Genomic DNA, 11,480 nt, shown 5'->3' on the forward strand with positions numbered 1-11,480 from the left:
ATGGGACATTAGTGCCAGACTTTTTTATTAAGCATAGTAGTTCATGAGAAAATAGGGAAAACATTGAACATGTCATATCTCTCAATGTTAAGGAAGCTAATAAAAAAATTCCTTGACCTGCAGCATGATCCAGACACACATCAAAAACAAGTTACTTTTTTTGACCCACATCTGAACTTTCCACAAAAGTTCATTGAAATTGGTTAATAGGTTTTGGAAACATCCTGATAAACACAAATAAGACTGAAAAAATAACCTCCCTTTCAGAGGTAATAACTAAGTTATGGTGAAGAAGTCATTAACTTAACTGCTTACTATACTGATTGAAATAGTAATGTAATCCCTCTAATTTAAAACATTGAGTTCCTTAAGAATTTTTTTTTTCATTAATGTGCATGTTTCTCAGGTAGCCCCAAGAGCTCTAGAATCTACTGAGATCCTCTACTCTATCTCCATATATTAGGTATTTGCTATGTACTGTTGATGAACAATTGCATTTTACAAGAATGTGTCTACCCTCAGATGGACAGAAAGACAGACGCCAACCCTAGATCGTATCCTACTTGCATCATGTTGGTGAAACATAAACTTGTATCCACCTGGTTTTTGTGACGTCAACACCATGGTGAAGCACAGACAAGAATATATGACGGAGAAATCTTCTGCCGGCTGACCACTGCTGTCTGGCATGTGCCTGCAGCTGTTAAGACCGTACTGCCACACTGTGTCAGACAAGGTAATAGGCTGTTTTTCTGCTGTCACTGACTTGACAGACACTGAAGCTGAAAAGTCACATCCTGGGCCAAATCTTTAAGAATTTACTGGGGCGAAGTTTCAAGTGCAGTACAGTGACAGGGCACTCCACACATTTGAGGTAGCGAATACATGTACATAATGGGATATATGGAGGTTTATGGCTCCATTGTAGGAGCAGAAAAAGACAACCCCTTTTAACAATGCTCAGACAAATCTCTACTCTTCCTCTCTTCAATAAAAGGCGCTGATTGCTGTTACATTGACCTTGTATGAATGAATGGCTGTCACCCATACTTATTATGCCAGACAATTACATGTTCCTGTTTCAGATCGAAGTGAGCTGAAGTGCAAAGCAAAGTTGAAATTCAAAGGAGATGGTATACAGACAGAGGCCAATCATCCCCTCTCATATTTGTCTGCCTTTGTCTTTTCTTAAGGGGCGACAGGGGCAGCCATTCCATTAGCCATTGTTTTCAAGAGTAATGGTGTGATCGGGAGGTGGTGGGTGAGATGTTGCTGATTATAAGCCAAACTTTATTTACAGTATATAGTTACAATAAAATAAAGTATAGAACCCAGAGTGTAGACTTTGAATATCTGCAAGTACCAAATTCAAAATATGATATTAACCATGGATATATAATATTTATGAATAATTGACTAATTATATGAATAATTATCATCTAATAATTTAATTTAGCTGCTTGAGTTGTATTATTACATAGTAATTTTGTCATCACAATCTACACAGAACACTGTGTCTTGCTACATGTTCAAAAATACAGCACAGTAAAGATGCCCCATTTGAATAAACTCTCACTCTATTTACTCTTTTCTTTCTTTCTTTCTTTCTTTTTTTTTTTTTACTACAGCTGCTTTCTTTGCTGCAGTGCTCTGTGATTGGTTAAATACATGTGTCAAGTCACTTCAAGCGCTCTGGAATAGGAGTGTTATTGGCTGGTGCACTTACGCCACTCCACCCCCACCAACCACACACCTCGCCAAGCCATGGAGTAGATGAGTGGGCAAACAGATGTGTGCATCAGGTGGGGGCTGCACTCCTAGGGAGGAAGAGGAGGAGGAGGAAGAGCACACAACCGGTGCCACTTCAGGTAACAGAGCACCAGCATTGGGACAGTGGAGCAACCGGATGCTAATCACTGCCCCTGATATATTTTTATTCACAGAGGGATGAGTGCAGGGATGCAGTGGAGAACTAATGCAGCTGTTCTTAGTTTTTGCAGGGATGCATTTATATGAGTGAAAGATTCTAATTTATCATATAAATTAATCTCTGTAAGTAGCTTAGAAATGTTAAATCAGGTCATATGAGGGAAAATATTTTAAGGAAAAAGGATTTCTAAAAAAGCTGTTCATTTGGACTTAGATTTAGGGTTATTTGCTTTATGATGATCACAAACTAGAGGTGGTGCCACTCCACAATAGGACAGGAGACATGTTCATTTTAATCTATAAAATTTTTTCAGGTAAGTTGAAGTCATGGCCCATCTCAAGTCCTATTCAACCCTCTGTGACTGTACAGACTCACTGACAAGCTCCAAGCTCACTCTAGGGTAGCAAATCAAAGCTCAACAGTATCAGTGAAGCTGGCTGGCATCGCACATAGACCTTGCAGTGACACTATGGTAAAAAAAAAAAAGAAGAAAGAAATTAGGTCACGCAAGTGCTGTGAGTCACTTCATGTGGTCTTCTGCCATAAACTATTGACATAAACAGCAGCAACACCAAACAGACAAAACAAAAGCACACAGACTGTCACTCACACAGGGTAGTTCTAAGGTGAAGTGGCTATCAACAATCTGTCGCTTTGTCACATCACAAACTTGGCAGACAGGAATGTTGAAATAGGAGGGGAGATTTTTTTTTTTTTTCCCAACACTGGTGTGGGTGCTTGTATTGTACAGTGTGTAGAGTGCACAGCAGTGGGTGTGACTTCCACCTGCAGGCCAGCCCAGGAAGTGAGGCTCGGTAAAGACTCAACTTACCGGTGGGAAGATGGTTGCTGATTCCATCCGCTAGAGAAGTTTATTCAGCCACCTAAAGAAGAGAAAACAATGATTAAAAGATCATATGTCGTGCAAGTAACTGTCCAAATCATCAAACACTGACTAATAAAAAAGCTTTAATGTCTGATTTTTTTTTTCATTTTGGTGCTCCACATACTTCATTGCTGATATGGAGTCTAACATTTTGATCAGAGCAAGAGTGGCTCTTTTGCAGAATGAGGTCAGGATTTGGCTCGGAGTGTTATGTAACCTGGTATATGGGCCAGAATAATAGTATTACATATGAGATTGCAGTTCAAATGGGAGTCACAATGGTGAAAGGCAGGCTGATGCAGACTGCGGCACTGTCTGTGTTTTCAGGCTGTGGCTCTGTGCTCATAACAGACAGACATGCCCCAGAGAGCAGTCTTAGTCTTTTTCTTCTTGCCTTGTTTCATTTCTCTCCTTCCCCATCAGTTTGCAGTCTCCTTTTTCTTGCACACAGTCACCGACACCATTGCCACATTTTAATGCTTCTACTTCCCCGTTTAGTCTCACTGTGACGAACTGGCAGACAACCAGCCAGACAGATAGAAAGACAGATAAATTTGTCAGATAGATAAATAGATAGACAGATAAATAGATGGATAAATAGTCTCTGTATCAAGGATCTCATTAGGTTCTTGTCAATCTGTCATTGCTACTTCTGTTTTTTTTTCTCTCTTGCTCAGAAAGGGTGGGATATCCGCATTGGTTGCTATGGCACCAGACAGCTCCTCGTTTCCTCAGACAACGGCTAACTGCGATTGTGTGTGTGTGTGTGTGTGTGTCTGAGCATGTGTGCCTGTGCACATGCACGTGTATGTGTGTGTGCCTCCACATGTCTAATTGTGTGTACTACCAATGCAAATATATGTAAGGCCCCTTGTGTTTAATGTGATGAGGTGCAGCAAAGTGATAATCAGCAGTGCTGTTTCTGGTTTACTGCGCCCTTACTGCAATCAATGATAAAATCTACTTAAGATTCATAATCCATGACAGTTAAGCAGCTGCAGCTCAACTTCATGCAATGTGTTACATAGGTCTTCCACCTGATGACTTATTTGATTTATTCATAGGATTTGTATGGGGTGCTGGAGCAACATGCAACTATTTGAGAAGCAGACTGAATTTCTATCAGTCCCCTTAGTGTCTCTGTCTTGACTCTGCTCTTTTCTCTGTACTTTGTAAAGTGTGAGTCTGTGTGACATCATAAACTCATATCTTAGGACATCTGTCCTTGTTGACCTGCCCTTTCTTCTCTGTTTATACTCCAGCAGAGGGCAGTGTCTGCTTGACACAATACTATGCCTCTCCCAAAACAGATCCACGGCAATTTAAGCAGTAAAAGACCTTAAATTCTCAGAAAACACATACTTGCCTTTTTTCGTAAAAAAAGAATTTAAAAACTTGAGTGCTTTTATTTTCCACCATCAAGCTCAGTACATCGGCACATCAAGAGGTTAGCAAATATCAAATACTGACTAACACAAGAAAATAATTAGTAAATATAAGTTCTTTGTGCCAGATTCAAGTTTATTTACAGTGGAATGAAATTCTGTGTTTTCACTGAAAAATATGTAAAGCTCACAAAATATTTCCAACAACAATACGCATCATTCTTTACTCAACAAGATTATATGAATGAGGAAGGGCTAAGTACATTAAATTAACTTGTTAGACATCTTTCAAACGAGGAGAGCTTGAAACTGTCGAAACTACGAAAACCTTGCTGCTTTGACAGCTGGTGTGGTAAAGAAAGGGAGCACTTGAGCACTTGTCTGTCTGTATATATGTGTGTGTGTGTGTGTGTGTGTGTCTGTATGTCTGTTCATGTTTGCGTGTGTTTGTGTGTCTGTGTGAGGACGCTGTGGTGTTGGGTGAAAGAGGTGTGTTTTTTTCCACCCTGAGAGGCCTCAGGCTGGGTTAGGGTAAGGCGGAGCTTTGGGGAGGCGCAGCATGGGGCAGGCTGTTTCAGCTGAACTCAGTGCACTGTAACAGCACTCGGGGCGGGAGGTCACAGAGTCCAGCATTCCTCTAGAGCCGCTGTCTGTTTACACGACTGCCGCTGTGCTGGGGGGAGGTGGCAGCTCTGCATAACTACACCATCAGATAACACTTATTGCTTGCATTTATGTTCATCATCTACCAGGCAGATAGGGATCCTTTATTCATTGTTTCAAATGCTGAAAACTGTTGAGTCTTTATACATCATTAAAACTCTTTAGTTTTAGTGTAAACAAATCCGAACAGTTAGAATGGCTTTAGAGTAGACAAAGAAACAGAATTTTTGCCTCTGCATATAACCAGTCAACACTTTGTTTATCCAGTGATGTAGGCATAGTGATATACTATAACTGTTCCTCCTCTCTCCTGTGTGTTAAGATACTAATAACATACCTATGATATGACTGTATGAACTCAGTACAACTAAAACCTAGTAGACAGCACCTGTAATGCACCTCTAACAATTTGTATGCCTCCCCTTTCAGCTTCACCCTTTTCAATGTGTGTAATGGAAGACACTGCTTGCTTGTATATACTCAAATATATGCAAAATACAAAGCATAAAAAGTTATGTTTCACACTTAGCCAAACAAAACCAGATGAGAGCTGAATTTCTCTGGAGTGGGTCGGACTAAAAAGGACCAGTTCAACCTCCTCTTAACTGTCCCAGCTTATCAGGTTATTTATGCAGGAAGTGCTTGGACTTGGCTGGGCTGAGATGCTGCCGGCCTCTCTGCTGGGCTAATCTGGGCTGAACTTTGACTGTACCTCTTCTGTGCTGCTGCTTTCACATCCCAGAGCCTAGAAGCCAGCTGGTCAGCTCCAGGGGAGCACAACAGAGATGGGGAGTGACACCCAAGCCCTAGAGAGACAGTGCTCTGACTGTACTGTGGACTAGGGAGGGGGGCATGGCTGTCAAAGGCTCCATTGTTTGACAGGCCAGCATGGTTTCACGTGCAGCGCATGATTCTCACTGCGGGTCTGAACTCTAGCCCAGTCTGACCTAAACTGTCCGGGAGGATGTAGCTGTGGCCTCCCTGCGCAAGTTAAAGTGTAACCGTGTCCGTGTTTTCTCAGGAAAGTGTGTTTATCTAGAGGACCAACACGGAGGCCCTTTTGTTTAACTAAGTAGCGAGGCTCGCCCTGAAAGTAAAGCTCTTTGAAACACACAGGAACCAGGTGGCCCTTCTCTGTTCAATTTACTGCTATTTAGGTAGAGCGTGCATGAGCATGTGTGTGCTTCAATGTTTGTTTGCATGTGTGGGAAGAAGCAGAATGCAGATACACGGACGATTACATGTTAAACAAATCTGTGAGATGAACAATGAAACCTAAGCTGAGATTTCTGATCAAGAGGCACATATCTTCTGTGGCATGTGAAACAGCTGCAGCCAATCAAATGTAAATAGCACAAGATTAATTATCAGGTACAATATAGCACTGTCAAAGGGCCATTCCCTTTTTTTTTTTCAACCTGTGTCTTGTTCTCATAATTGTGGCCATTGTCATGGGTCATAACAACTTTGCACGTGCCACCACCACTGTAGAGATTTGTCGAACACGGCTATGACAAAACAACTCATAACCAAACTTACCAAACCATTATGTGAGTGAACTATTACAAAGATGATTGGAAGTCGCTTGAAACATGATTGCCAGCCATGTTTATACACAGACGAGGAGTTTCATTAAAATGGAAGGGGAAAGACGAAGAATGGAGGCAGAGGGAGAGGGAGAAAGGCAGCAAGAGGACATAACTGCTAAATTTTTATGTCGGTATGTTCAAATGCTCAAAATGATAATGTTGATGTTTAGCAAGTGTAAGGCTTACCATGTTTCCCATCTTACTTTAAACAGTAACAATTTTGTAGTGTTTACTGCAACAGAAATTGTTTTCCTTTTTTCACAGAAACTCCAGTAATTCTGTCCACTTGACCACCAAAAAAATCTGTGAAAAATCTATGACGGACCCTAGGAGACTACCCCAAAACTAAAAGGTTATGTCACATTCAACCCCCATCCCCACCCCTCACCGCAAACATATAATAAATACAGCAGTCAACTGTCAGCAGTGTGGACAGACTGGCATAACGAAAGATTGCTAGCAAGCAACTGACTGTGCCTTACTACAGTAGTAGAAATATTGCCTCTACTACTTTTAAGCTAGAATCCTCCCTACCAGTCATTCTTCACTGCCTCTGTTGTTACCTCTGTTGCATCCTGGCCAGGCTAAACTCACAGGTCAACCAGCTCTGAACCATCATAGCTATCAATGAAGGTGGTGAGTTTGGGGGACTTGAGTCAGTGCCACTGCTTTCTTGGCTGGTCAAAAAAAAAAAAAACAAGTTCCAGGTCATGTGAGTGAAACGCAAGCTGTTATGGGCCAATATAAATTTTAAAATGAGAGTTATGTACCTACGGTTCCGTGAATTCTAGGGGATCATTTGACGATATATTTAGGCTTAAAAATGCCTGACAGCCACTGAAATGTGTTGCTGGTATGTGTCAGGGTTCAAAAGCATTTTTTTCATTTGTGAAAGGGTAGTGTTCAAGCTTAATCTGGGTTATAAAATCCTCTTTAATGTGTTGGCATGCTAGCATTTGCTTAATAGCTCTAAACACAAAAAAACAGCTGAGGCTAATGGGAATCTTATTAGTTTTTGCAAGTATATAGTTATAAAACAAAGTATTGGACAAAGTGACATTTTGAGCTGTTGATGGCACTAGATGAAAAGTTCCAAAAGATCCATGTAGCAAATTTCATCACATTCCATCCAAAATTTGTCAAGATATTTCACGAAAATCCAAAAACATAAATGTCATGGTGGTGCAAGAGAAAAGGTCAGGAAATCACTGAAGTCATTAGGATTCATCCTCTGGGGATCATGTGTGTTTGTACAAAATTTCATGCTAATTCATCAAGTAGATGTTCAGAGTCTGGACCAAAGAGGTGGCCCAAGTGTTGCAAAAAACTCACCTTCAAATGTTTCTCCTGTTAGCTTGATGCTGAGTGGGCTTTACTCATCAATACAACTGGTACCAATACCTTTGCTAAAAAACATCTCAATGGCTTGTTAGCTGCAGATCCCAGCACAAGGTTGTTTACTTTGTTTCTCCGTACCCCTGCCAGGGGTTAGCAGGTGAGGAAATGTGAGTCTAATGTATCCCTTGAGTACTTTTCTTCCTTTTTAATAATTAAAATCTAGTAACAATAAATTCAAAAATAACGTTGACATGAATTTTGACTAATGACTAATTGTGATTTCAGGTGGACATTGAAAAAACTGTATTTAGCAGCACTTAAAGCAGACTGAATTAGTGGTTTACAGCATTACCAATTCAGGTAAAGCAGGACGAAGTGAAAGTATTATGAAAATATGCTCTTCAGGGTATGGGACACAAAGTATGCAGTTTTCAATTGATATATGTGGAACATTGCCCTGAAGCAGAAACTGTAGAATGCATTCAAGAATTTCGCTGGGGTTTTACTTTGGTTTGAATCTTTTAAAAACTGCTAAAAAATTTGGTGTCTTTTAGGTGTTAGACACAAATCATACAATTTTCTATGACAGAATTACATTATTTGGAATCTCCACATTGAACAGATCAAGCAAAATCTGATTTTATGGCAAACTAGGGGATTCACAGTATCCGAAACCCTGAGGGGCAAAAAAAATTAGAAAATTGACTATTAATTCCATTTTAATCCATAGTCTCCAATCCAACCGTCTTTCACTCTTGTAAACATCCAGAAAAGTAAAAAGAGTTATATGTTCTAAGCCAGGTAGGCCTATATTATTTTCTTCTGATTTGCTTCATGGCAGTCAAATATTTTTTATATTTTATTTAATTTTCGAAGTCATTTTCCATGTTTCATAATAATGCTAACAGGAATACAATATCTGTATTGCCCACAATTCAGTTGTTGTAAAGACAATATGATGATGAAAGAACAAGCTGTCAAATTCTTATTTGGCATAAATACTCTGCTTAAAGTAACAGTCACTTCCTAACCCTCCAGTGACGTCAACATAGTCATGACAAAATGACTGAGCTTGGTGTTGGCTGCTCAACTAAATGCCTTGTAGAAGCTTTACACCTTTATGCATCAATATTCAGTCGTGCATAAAAACCCCAGAGAAATGAGATAGTCTACTTCATCAAAGGCCTCACAGATTTACCCAAATACTCCTTTTAGACCAAAGCATACACATTAAAAATACCTCTGATTGCCATTGGTGTAATTACGTACATTAACAGTTCTTACCTGATCTTGAGTTTGTGACCCTATAGTCAACCTGGGTTTCATGCAGGTCTGATATTGCAAGCTTTTGTGATAATTATGTTAGTAATTCTTTGGTTTTAGCAGTGAAGTGTACTTAATGTAACTACACTCCAGACTGGAGTCAATGCTAATGCAGATGACCAGAAATTAAACTGTGATCGAAGTCGCATTTGAACAGATTTAAAGCGGTAGAATTAAAGTAAAAAGCGGAAAACAGTAGAAGTATTAGTGTGATGTTCAGACATCATGTTATGGCTGACAAATTGCCACCACAACAAATAAGCAGACAAGCAACTGTTCCTTTCATCCATTTTACTCACATTCTGCTTCATCTGAGCAGCAACTATCTACATAACTATCATTACGATTGTAAGGAATGAAGAGTTTGAGAGCAAATCAGGCAACATCTATGGGTGCGCGTTCCAAGTTTAGGAGAAATTTGGGACGTGTACACATCTGTCTTTTTGCCTCTAAAAAAAAATGCACACTCAGCTGGGATATTTCACATAGTGGAAGCAGATATAATGCCTTTTCTCTGGCCCAACGGTCTGTGTTTCCACTCATGATGCTGATTAAGCCCACGATGCAGAGGCTTACTTTGAGAAATGGATAGTAGGATAGAAAAAGATGTTGGGCACTGTTGGCATTAAGGTAGAAAAACCAAGAGGAAAAAATCTCATTTCATAACTTTGAGCACTGGAATCTGAAGTTCATGGAAAAAAGATGAACTCCAAAGGACAGTAATGCTTAACAGAGACTATAAGGATCTTTAAATTGCTTTATGTGATAGATATTTACTTTAGCCTATGATAAATTACCCGGTCCCAGAATTATGAGTTTTTTGACAATAGTGGTTGTCAAAAGTTTAGGATGCTCAGTAGGAGGAATGTACATCTCTAGGGCAGTTTTCGGTTAAAAATTCTTGCTCTGCTATCTTTTATTAAAGTGTGATGACACTGAGTCTCTGTGTGAGGTTTTTGTGAGAAAAAGCGTTGTTTTATGATTAGTTTTCCAAATGTTCTAATGCAGTTATTCAAACCATTTATTTATTCACAATTCCATTTGACAAGTTAAAACATCAACCAAACTTGGTCACAAGTTGGGTTGATGTTTTTTGTCACAAGTAAAATCTGGTTTCACAAAGATGCTGTATCTCATTCTCTTGAGATAGACACACATGCCACCCTTTGCAAATCACAGCAGCTATCAATATTTGGTTTGGCCCCATCACTTTCAAAGATGCCAATATGTCTTTCAGGTACACACTGCAGCCATCTTTTGATCTGAACCAGTGCTGTCACTGGCGTAAATTTATCGAATGCATTAACTCTATATACATAAGAGCTTTGAGTCATGAACCAGAAGTGGGATTAGGATGAGAAGTACAAGAGAGGATATGCAGAAGATGCATGATGTGACTGTTGGAGTGTAAATATTATGGTGCTTTTGCTCAAAGAAACTGGTAAGCTGTCAGGATGCAAGCTGAACAATCTCTCTTAGATATCAGTCTAAAAAATGGAATGGATCTCACTCTAAAATCCCATCACTCTAAAAGTTCATCAAAACTATTAATTTCTGCACTAGATATCATGTGAAAAGTAAATTAGTTTTAAGGATGTTTATAAATATTGTGGTTGGTGGCCTTTTCATAGGAAGTACAAATTAAATAACTCAAGTACTGCTGATCCCACTGTCAATCAGGAGCCCAATCTAAAGCTCTATTCTCATTATTTTGTGTTTGCTATCCCCCAAAAGCATAGGCAGCAACTCCCATCTAGCCTGCCTAGCTTGAAATTAGAGAAAATACAAAATAGACATGTAGTGGGTTAAGAGGGATCAACATCTAGCAAACTGAAGAGACTATTGTTCCCAAGAGGGGCAGAAAAACAAAACTAAGAGAAAAATTGCATTCGCTGGAATTGCATTCAACCACTGCCAAAAAAAGGACTCAGATGAGTTGCCCATGCTGCTGTGTTTTTTGCGGTTTATGTACAAAGGCAGTTGTTTTCTACCACAGGAAATGCAAAGGCTTAAATGCTTAAATGAATAATGTCTATTATTGTGAATGCTGGCTCCATTGCACCGTCATGGCTTCCTGGGACCCTTGAACAGAAAGGAAACCTTTGCTTTTCCTACAGTGACAAGTCCCATTGTCTGCTGTGAAAAAGGCCCATACTCAAAACAGCAGTTCCTGAATTTCTCTGCACTCTGGCATTAAAAACATGATCAAAATTGATGCAGCAGAACCAGATGTCATTTTTTTTATTCCATGCCTCCTCCTCCTTCCTTGTCAAAACCTGGCACCTTTATTACCCACAATGCCACTCAATTACTGACAATTTGGACAGAGATTCAAGCGTGTTCTGTTCAAAGCAGTTAATGTAGCC

The 11,480-nt window shown here is 39.7% G+C and overlaps 1 protein-coding gene across 7 annotated transcripts in view; it reads right to left on the reverse strand.

Moving 5' to 3' along the window:
* ubash3ba (ubiquitin associated and SH3 domain containing Ba) overlaps nucleotides 1–11,480 on the reverse strand; it is a 93,599-nt gene that overhangs the window by 41,636 nt on the left and 40,483 nt on the right. For all 7 annotated transcript variants that reach the window (XM_040149997.1, XM_040150000.1, XM_040149999.1 and 4 more), the window contains exon 16: nucleotides 2,763–2,814. The gene's annotated coding sequence lies outside the window, so the exon portion shown is untranslated. The remainder of the gene's footprint in view (nucleotides 1–2,762; nucleotides 2,815–11,480) is intronic.

The sequence above is a fragment of the Xiphias gladius genome, chromosome 17 (assembly GCF_016859285.1).
Source record: "Xiphias gladius isolate SHS-SW01 ecotype Sanya breed wild chromosome 17, ASM1685928v1, whole genome shotgun sequence".
Taxonomy (NCBI): domain Eukaryota; kingdom Metazoa; phylum Chordata; class Actinopteri; order Istiophoriformes; family Xiphiidae; genus Xiphias; species Xiphias gladius.